The sequence below is a fragment of the Coregonus lavaretus genome (genome assembly GCF_964263955.1).
Source record: "Coregonus lavaretus genome assembly, contig: HAP1_SCAFFOLD_4352, whole genome shotgun sequence".
Classification (NCBI taxonomy): domain Eukaryota; kingdom Metazoa; phylum Chordata; class Actinopteri; order Salmoniformes; family Salmonidae; genus Coregonus; species Coregonus lavaretus.
The window spans coordinates 1-9,036 of NW_028166653.1; the positions used below are offsets into that span (position 1 = coordinate 1).

Sequence of the window (9,036 nt, forward strand, 5' to 3'; positions counted from 1 at the left end):
ATCATGAGATGAGGAGAGGTGAGGAGGATTCAGTTAAGGACGGCTCCTGCTCCCTGCATTAATAGGCATGAAAGTCACGGTTATGATTAGAACAAACGAGATGCTGGGGGGAGAATAGGCTGGGGGGTGGGCCCGGGGGAGAATAGGCTGGGGGGGGTGGGGCCCGGGGGAGAATAGGCTGGGGGGGGTGGGCCCGGGGGAGAATAGGCTGGGGGGGGTGGGCCCGGGGGAGAGTAGGCTGGGGGGTGGGCCCGGGGGAGAATAGGCTGGGGGGTGGGCCCGGGGGAGAATAGGCTGGGGGGGGTGGGCCCGGGGGAGAATAGGCTGGGGGGTGGGCCCGGGGGAGAATAGGCTGGGGGTGGGCCCGGGGGAGAATAGGCTGGGGGGTGGGCCCGGGGGAGAATAGGCTGGCTGGCTGAGTACTGTGTATGTCTATCGTCCTGGTAAGATGCCATATTCGCTGCATATCTAGAAACTCCTCTCCTTCTGGCCCTGCTGGCATGATTAGACAGGAGACGAGGAGGCATTGGGTGTGTCCCAAACTGCACCCTATTACCTATGCTGTGCGCTAGTTTTGAGCAGAGCCCTGAACAAGCCCTTTGGGCCCTGGTCAAAAGTAGGGCACTACATGGGGAATAGAGTGCCAATAGGGACGTAGTCGTCAAGATCAGACCACACATCAAGGTGACTTCAAGGTTGCATCCCAAATCACACCCTATTCCATATATAGTGCACTACTTTTGACCAGAGACCCACTAAATAAGGAATAGGGTGCTATTTGGGGTGCATGCTAAAAGACATCTGATTTCCCTAAACTTGAAGCTAACACAAAATATAAACTTTGCCTCACCTGCTTATTAGTAATAATGAGTAATACAACTAGGCCAGCCTGATCTCTCTCTCTCATTTTAGAGAGCGCGAGAGATGACACAGTGAGAGAGGACACAGAGAGAGAGAGGACACAGAGAGAGAGAGAGAGGACACAGCGAGAGAGAGAGAGGACACAGCGAGAGAGAGAGAGGACACAGAGAGAGAGAGGACACAGGGAGAGAGAGAGGACACAGGGAGAGAGAGAGGACACAGGGAGAGAGAGAGGACACAGGGAGAGAGAGGGAGAGAGAGGAGACAGAAGACAGTCTGTCCTCACTCTCTCTCTCTCTCTCTCTCTCTCTCTCTGTGTCCTCTATCTCTCTGTGTGTCTCCTCTCTCTCTCTGTGTCTCCTCTCGCACTCTCTCTGTGTCCTCTCACTCTCTCTCTGTGTCCTCTCGCTCTGTGTCCTCTCGCTCTGTGTCCTCTCGCTCTGTGTCCTCTCGCTCTGTGTCCTCTCGCTCTGTGTCCTCTCCTCTCCCTCCGTGTCTCCTCTCCCTCCGTGTCCCCTCTCCCTCCGTGTCCCCTCTCCCTCCGTGTCCTCCCTCTCCCTCCGTGTCCCCTCTCCCTCCGTGTCCCCTCTCCCTCCGTGTCCCCTCTCCCTCCGTGTCCTCCCTCTCCCTCCGTGTCCTCCCTCTCCCTCCGTGTCCCCTCTCCCTCCGTGTCCCCTCTCCCTCCGTGTCCTCCCTCTCCCTCCGTGTCCCCTCTCCCTCCGTGTCCCCTCTCCCTCCGTGTCCCCTCTCCCTCCGTGTCCCCTCTCCCTCCGTGTCCCCTCTCCCTCCGTGTGCCCTCTCCCTCCGTGTCCCCTCTCCCTCCGTGTCCTCCCTCTCCCTCCGTGTCCCCTCTCCCTCCGTGTCCCCTCTCCCTCCGTGTCCCCTCTCCCTCCGTGTCCCCTCTCCCTCCGTGTGCCCTCTCCCTCCGTGTCCCCTCTCCCTCCGTGTCCCCTCTCCCTCCGTGTGCCCTCTCCCTCCGTGTGCCCTCTCCCTCCGTGTCCCCTCTCCCTCCGTGTCCCCTCTCCCTCCGTGTGCCCTCTCCCTCCGTGTGCCCTCTCCCTCCGTGTCCCCTCTCTCTCTCTCCTCTCCCTCCGTGTCCCCTCTCCCTCCGTGTCCCCTCTCCCTCCGTGTCCCCTCTCCCTCCGTGTCCCCTCTCCCTCCGTGTCCCCTCTCCCTCCGTGTCTCCTCTCCCTCCGTGTCCCCTCTGTCTCTCTCTAAATGCCACTCCTACTCTCCCATCACCCGCTCATCACTCCCTCCCTCCCTCCCACTCTCTCCCTCCAACTCTCTCCCTCCAACTCTCTCCCTCTGTCTTCAGTCTCTCTCTCCCACTGTCTTCAGTCACTCTCTCCATCTGTCTTCAGTCTCGCTCTCCCTCCCACTGTCTTCAGTCACTCTCTCCCTCCCTCCCTCCCACTGTCTTCAGTCTCGCTCTCCCTCCCACTGTCTTCAGTCACTCTCTCCCTCCCTCCGTCTCCATCTGTCTTCAGTCACTCTCTCCCTCCGTCTCCATCTGTCTTCAGTCACTCTCTCCCTCCCACTCTCCCACTCTCCCACTGTCTACAGTCTCTCTCTCCCTCCCACTCTCTCCGTCCCACTATGTCTTCAGTCACTCTCTCTCTCTCTCCACTGTCTCCGTCTGTCTTCAATCAATCTCTCCCTCCCACTGTCTCCCTCCCACTGTCTTCAGTCTCTCTCTCCCTCCCACTGTCTTCAGTCTCTCTCTCCCTCCCACTGTCTTCAGTCTCTCTCTCCCTCCCACTGTCTTCAGTCTCTCTCTCCCTCCCACTGTCTTCAGTCTCTCTCTCCCTCCCACTGTCTTCAGTCTCTCTCTCCCTCCCACTGTCTTCAGTCTCTCTCTCCCTCCCACTGTCTTCAGTCTCTCTCTCCCTCCCACTGTCTTCAGTCTCTCTCTCCCTCCCACTGTCTTCAGTCTCTCTCTCCCTCCCACTGTCTTCAGTCTCTCTCTCCCTCCCACTGTCTTCAGTCTCTCTCTCCCTCCCACTGTCTTCAGTCTCTCTCTCCCTCCCACTGTCTTCAGTCTCTCTCTCCCTCCCACTGTCTTCAGTCTCTCTCTCCCTCCCACTGTCTTCAGTCTCTCCACTGTCTCCGTCTGTCTTCAATCTCTCTCTCCTCTCCCTCCTCACTCTCACTGTCTTCAGTCTCTCTCTCCCTCCCACTGTCTTCAGTCTCTCTCTCCCTCCCACTGTCTTCAGTCTCTCTCTCCCTCCCACTGTCTTCAGTCTCTCTCTCCCTCCCACTGTCTTCAGTCTCTCTCTCCCTCCCACTGTCTTCAGTCTCTCTCTCCCTCCCACTGTCTTCAGTCTCTCTCTCCCTCCCACTGTCTTCAGTCTCTCTCTCCCTCCCACTGTCTTCAGTCTCTCTCTCCCTCCCACTGTCTTCAGTCTCTCTCTCCCTCCCACTGTCTTCAGTCTCTCTCTCCCTCCCACTGTCTTCAGTCTCTCTCTCCCTCCCACTGTCTTCAGTCTCTCTCTCCCTCCCACTGTCTTCAGTCTCTCTCTCCCTCCCACTGTCTTCAGTCTCTCTCTCCCTCCCACTGTCTTCAGTCTCTCCACTGTCTCCGTCTGTCTTCAATCTCTCTCTCCTCTCCCTCCTCACTCTCACTGTCTTCAGTCTCTCTCTCCCTGTCTTCAGTCTCTCTCCCTCCCACCCTCTCCCTCAGTCTCTCCCTCCCACCCTCTCCCTCAGTCTCTCCCTCCCACCCTCTCCCTCAGTCTCTCCCTCCCACCCTCTCCCTCAGTCTCTCCCTCCCACCCTCACCCTCAGTCTCTCTCTCCCACCCTCTCCCTCTGTCATCAGTCTCTCTCTCCCTCTGTCTTCAGTCATGCTCTCCCTCCCACTGTCATCAGTCTCTCTCTCCTTCAGTCTTCAGTCTCTCTCTCCCACTGTCTTCAGTCACTCTCTCGGTTGGCAACCAACTTTAAGGTGCATTACCACCACCAACTGGACTGGAGTGTGGACCTCAGTTCACCTTTCAATCACCCTGGTGGGTATACGCTCCTAAAAACCAATGGGGAGATGGGAGAGGCGGGACTTGCCGCGAGCAGTTTGGATGAACTGATTGAATAATATGTATGTGTAAATGTATTTTTTGGTGTGGTCAGCATGTAACAGTCAGGTTGCCTCCCAAATGGCACCCTATTCCCTATATAGTGCACTTCTTTTGACCAGGGCCCTATTCCCTATAGGAGTATCCTGCTTTTGACCAGGGCTCATAGGAAATAGGGTGCCATTGGCGACACACCCAATGTCATAAGACATTATTGCACATAGCAGACTGCAGCATGGCTCTGCCGAAACAAAACTATGCCACTGCGAAACTAAAATGAATAACTTCTCATCCAAGGGAGTCATTATTCCAAATCAGAACACCCCTTTTCCAAATCCAAAATGTCCAACAACAGAAGACTGTCTGAGATCAGGGCCTGTATTCACAAAGCTTCTCCAGGTAGAAGTGCTGATCCAGGATGAGTTTTGCCTTTTTAGATCATAACGAATAAAGATCATATGGACAGGGGGGTTTCGGATCCTAGATCAGCACTCTACTTCGAGATACTTTTGAATACAGAGCATATGCTAGAGCAGGGCTGACCTACCCTCTTCCAGGAGATCCACCATCCTGTATGTTTTCTCAGTCCAACCCTAACTTCACATACCGGACTCAGCTAGTTAAAAAGGTCTTGGTGAGCAGCCAATACATCGAATCAGGTGTGAATTAGGGTTGGACTGAAAACCTACACGAAGGAAGAGCCCTGGTGTAGAGGAATATTCTACCACTAGGGGTAGCTAACTCAATGTTCTGAAATCACCATATTGCTGCCCTTGCCTAGACACTGTTCCACAGTCAGTTTGGGGTTTTCCCCATAAAAAGGTTAAGGTTAGGGATTTAGTGATGGTAAACTGATCCTAGATCTGTGGCTATGGGCAACTTCTAGGCTATTGGGAGCTTGAAGACGACAGTTTGGTGTGAACAGACATTGTGTCCCCAATGGGACACTTTTTCCATAGGACTCTGGTCAAAAGTAGGGTGTCATTTGAGATGCAACCACGACCGCTGAAGAGCTTTAGAACAGAAGCAACAAAGCCGCTTCCATGGTCTTCTTTATTTAAAGAATAAAGTCCAGTCCATCTCTCTGACAGGTTAATAAGCCTTCGGCCATCCATCTCTCTGACAGGTTAATAAGGCTTCAGCCATCCATCTCTGACAGGTTAATAAGCCTTCAGCCATCCATCTCTGACAGGTTAATAAGCCTTCAGCCATCCATCTCTGACAGGTTAATAAGCCTTCAGCCATCCATCTCTCTGACAGGTTAATAAGCCTTCAGCCATCCATCTCTGACAGGTTAATAAGCCTTCAGCCATCCATCTCTCTGACAGGTTAATAAGCCTTCGGCCATCCATCTCTCTGACAGGTTAATAAGCCTTCGGCCATCCATCTCTCTGACAGGTTAATAAGCCTTCGGCCATCCATCTCTCTGACAGGTTAATAAGGCTTCAGCCATCCATCTCTGACAGGTTAATAAGCCTTCAGCCATCCATCTCTCTGACAGGTTAATAAGCCTTCAGCCATCCATCTCTGACAGGTTAATAAGCCTTCAGCCATCCATCTCTGACAGGTTAATAAGCCTTCAGCCATCCATCTCTCTGACAGGTTAATAAGCCTTCAGCCATCCATCTCTCTGACAGGTTAATAAGCCTTCAGCCATCCATCTCTGACAGGTTAATAAGCCTTCAGCCATCCATCTCTGACAGGTTAATAAGCCTTCAGCCATCCATCTCTGACAGGTTAATAAGCCTTCAGCCATCCATCTCTCTGACAGGTTAATAAGCCTTCAGCCATCCATCTCTGACAGGTTAATAAGCCTTCGGCCATCCATCTCTCCGACAGGTTAATAAGCCTTCAGCCATCCATCTCTCTGACAGGTTAATAAGCCTTCGGCCATCCATCTCTCTGACAGGTTAATAAGCCTTCGGCCATCCATCTCTCTGACAGGTTAATAAGCCTTCAGCCATCCATCTCTCTGACAGGTTAATAGGGCTTCAGCCATCCATCTCTGACAGGTTAATAAGCCTTCAGCCATCCATCTCTCTGACAGGTTAATAAGCATTCAGCCATCCATCTCTGACAGGTTAATAAGCCTTCAGCCATCCATCTCTGACAGGTTAATAAGCCTTCAGCCATCCATCTCTCTGACAGGTTAATAAGCCTTCAGCCATCCATCTCTCTGACAGGTTAATAAGCCTTCAGCCATCCATCTCTGACAGGTTAATAAGCCTTCAGCCATCCATCTCTCTGACAGGTTAATAAGCCTTCAGCCATCCATCTCTCTGACAGGTTAATAAGCCTTCAGCCATCCATCTCTCTGACAGGTTAATAAGCCTTCAGCCATCCATCTCTGACAGGTTAATAAGCCTTCGGCCATCCATCTCTCCGACAGGTTAATAAGCCTTCAGCCATCCATCTCTCTGACAGGTTAATAAGCCTTCGGCCATCCATCTCTCTGACAGGTTAATAAGCCTTCGGCCATCCATCTCTCTGACAGGTTAATAAGCCTTCAGCCATCCATCTCTCTGACAGGTTAATAAGCCTTCGGCCATCCATCTCTCTGACAGGTTAATAAGCCTTCAGCCATCCATCTCTCTGACAGGTTAATAAGCCTTCAGCCATCCATCTCTCTGACAGGTTAATAAGCCTTCAGCCAACCATCTCTCCGACAGGTTAATAAGCCTTCGGCCATCCATCTCTCCGACAGGTTAATAAGCCTTCAGCCATCCATCTCTCTGACAGGTTAATAAGCCTTCAGCCATCCATCTCTCTGACAGGTTAATAAGCCTTCAGCCATCCATCTCTCTGACAGGTTAATAAGCCTTCAGCCATCCATCTCTCTGACAGGTTATAAGCCTTCACTGTTTCTCCGTACTTACTGGTTTACCTAGTTTGGTTGCGGCCCAAAGTGCACCCTATTCCCTACATATTGGCACTACCCAGTAGGAGTTTTCCATAGGAATGGGTAGAATTCTACAGTATTTCAATTAAATATTATAATACAAAATGACATCTATTTAAGTATGTATTTGTTGTAGTGAGGACACTAACATTAGTGCTCTCTAAAAAAATTATACTTTAAGGAAAATGTATAGATATTTTTTCGTTTTATGTTCAGCTTACATAATATAATTTAAAAGTATGCATTAATGTGTCTGCAATAGAATAAATGTGGCAAAAATGAATGTAGACGTTAATAAATGTTAGGTTACATATCAGGGGGAACCACCATGGATTGTTTCCCAAATGGTACCCTATATAGTGCACTACTTTTGACCAGGGCTCAGGTAAAAAGTAGTGCACTAAAGTGAATAGGGTGCCATTTGCGAAACAATCCATGGTGGTTCCCCCTGATATGTAACCTAACATTTATTAACGTCTACATTCATTTTTGCCACATTTATTCTATTGCAGACACATTAATGCATACTTTTAAATTATATTATGTAAGCTGAACATAAAACGAAAAAATATCTATACATTTTCCTTAAAGTATCATTTTTTAGAGAGCACTAATGTTACTGTCCCCACTACAACAAATACATACCAGTAGTCTATTAGTCCTGTATTATACCAGTAGTCTATTAGTCCTGTATGATACCAGTAGTCTATTAGTCCTGTATTATACCAGCAGTCTATTAGTCCTGTATTATACCAGTAGTCTATCAGTCCTGTATTGTACCAGTAGTCTATTAGTCCTGTATTAATATCGTAATTTGTCTCTAAGTGACCTAATGAAGCACAATAGGTACCTGTGCATGTTCAGAAAGCCTGATTGATGACTGCTTCAACCTTCTCAATTAATACTGTAGAGTGGTGTGTTTGGTCGGTGACCTTCAGGCTAGCAAATAGTGGGGCTCTACTAGCATGTTCAAATTTACATTTTAGTCATTTAGCAGACGCTCTTATCCAGAGCGACTTACAGTTACTGCATACATTTCTTCATACTGGTCCCCCGTGGGAATCGAACCCACAACCCTGGCGTTGCAAGCGCCATGCTCTACCAACTGAGCTACACGGGACAAATCAGACAACAACCATCTCTACAATCCATCTTCTCACTATTGATTTTATTTTATAAAATCCAAGGAAGCACAAACATCTTTTATAAAAAACTCAATGTAGCAGTAACAGAAAAATGTCTTCAACCATGAAGGAGGGCTCATAACAAAACCATCTCTCTCTCTCTCTCTCTCGATACTGCAGGCCTCTCTCTCGATACTGCAGGCCTCTCTCTCGATACTGCAGGCCTCTCTCTCGATACTGCAGGCCTCTCTCCCTTTCTCTCGATTGATACTGATATATATATCGATATAAATCTCTCATGAATACTGTAGGCCTCTCTCTGATCATTCATCTGAATTCCTATCACTGATCCACCACAGCAGCATGCTACCTCCTGACCTCCTTGCTGTAGTGAAGCCAAGCGAAGGCTGTTGATTTCCATGCCTGTGTTTCTGATACAGTATTAGCCCTATGAGGGCCTCCGGCAGCACACAGGGGGCTGATACAGTATTAGTCCTATGAGGGCCTCCGGCAGCACACAGGGGGCTGATACAGTATTAGCCCTTTGAGGGCCTCCGGCAGCACACAGGGGGCTGATACAGTATTAGTCCTATGAGGGCCCCCGGCAAATCACTGGGGGCTGATCAAGGTTTAACCTGCTCCCTGCAGCAGTGCCTGTAGGTGTGTATCCCAAATGGCAACCTATTCTCTATATAGTGCACTGCCTTATGGGGCCCTGGTCAAAAATAAGTGCACTATATAGGGAATAGTGAGCCATTCGGGACACATCCCAGCTCCCACCTTGCCTAACCTGTCAAATAGTTTGTGTGGTTTGTCATCATCCTCTACAGGCAGACGTGGTAGAGGGGGTACATCTAGGGATAGCTAGAGCCTAGTCCTAGATTTTCATACCGTCATACCGTTTCTGTACCATATGGTATTACCGGAAGTGCACACAAGGAACACTATTTCTAAAAAAATTAAAATGTTGTATATTTTGTATATATTTTTGTTCAGGCAACAGGGATCTTGATCCATGAGGGGATTGAATGTCTCTAGTCTGGGTACCAGTCTTTTTAGCTAAAATTCCACTCCATGTCATT

General features: G+C 49.9%; 2 long non-coding RNA genes across 3 annotated transcripts; both read left to right on the forward strand.

The window, feature by feature from the left end:
* The first annotated feature begins 5,006 nt into the window (after nt 1-5,006).
* On the forward strand, nt 5,007-5,692 carry LOC311114454. 2 transcript variants are annotated; one of them, XR_014611110.1, is made up of 3 exons: nt 5,007-5,057; nt 5,157-5,364; nt 5,398-5,692. It is a non-coding gene; the product is annotated as an uncharacterized lncRNA (long non-coding RNA). The 2 variants fall into 2 exon arrangements; XR_014611111.1 differs by lacking the exon at nt 5,007-5,057 and having other exon boundaries at nt 5,154-5,191; nt 5,225-5,364.
* A 90-nt stretch (nt 5,693-5,782) lies between these two features.
* LOC311114455 lies at nt 5,783-6,572 on the forward strand. Its single transcript, XR_014611112.1, has 3 exons — nt 5,783-5,910; nt 5,944-5,978; nt 6,045-6,572. It is a non-coding gene; the product is annotated as an uncharacterized lncRNA (long non-coding RNA).
* Nucleotides 6,573-9,036: the final 2,464 nt, after the last annotated feature.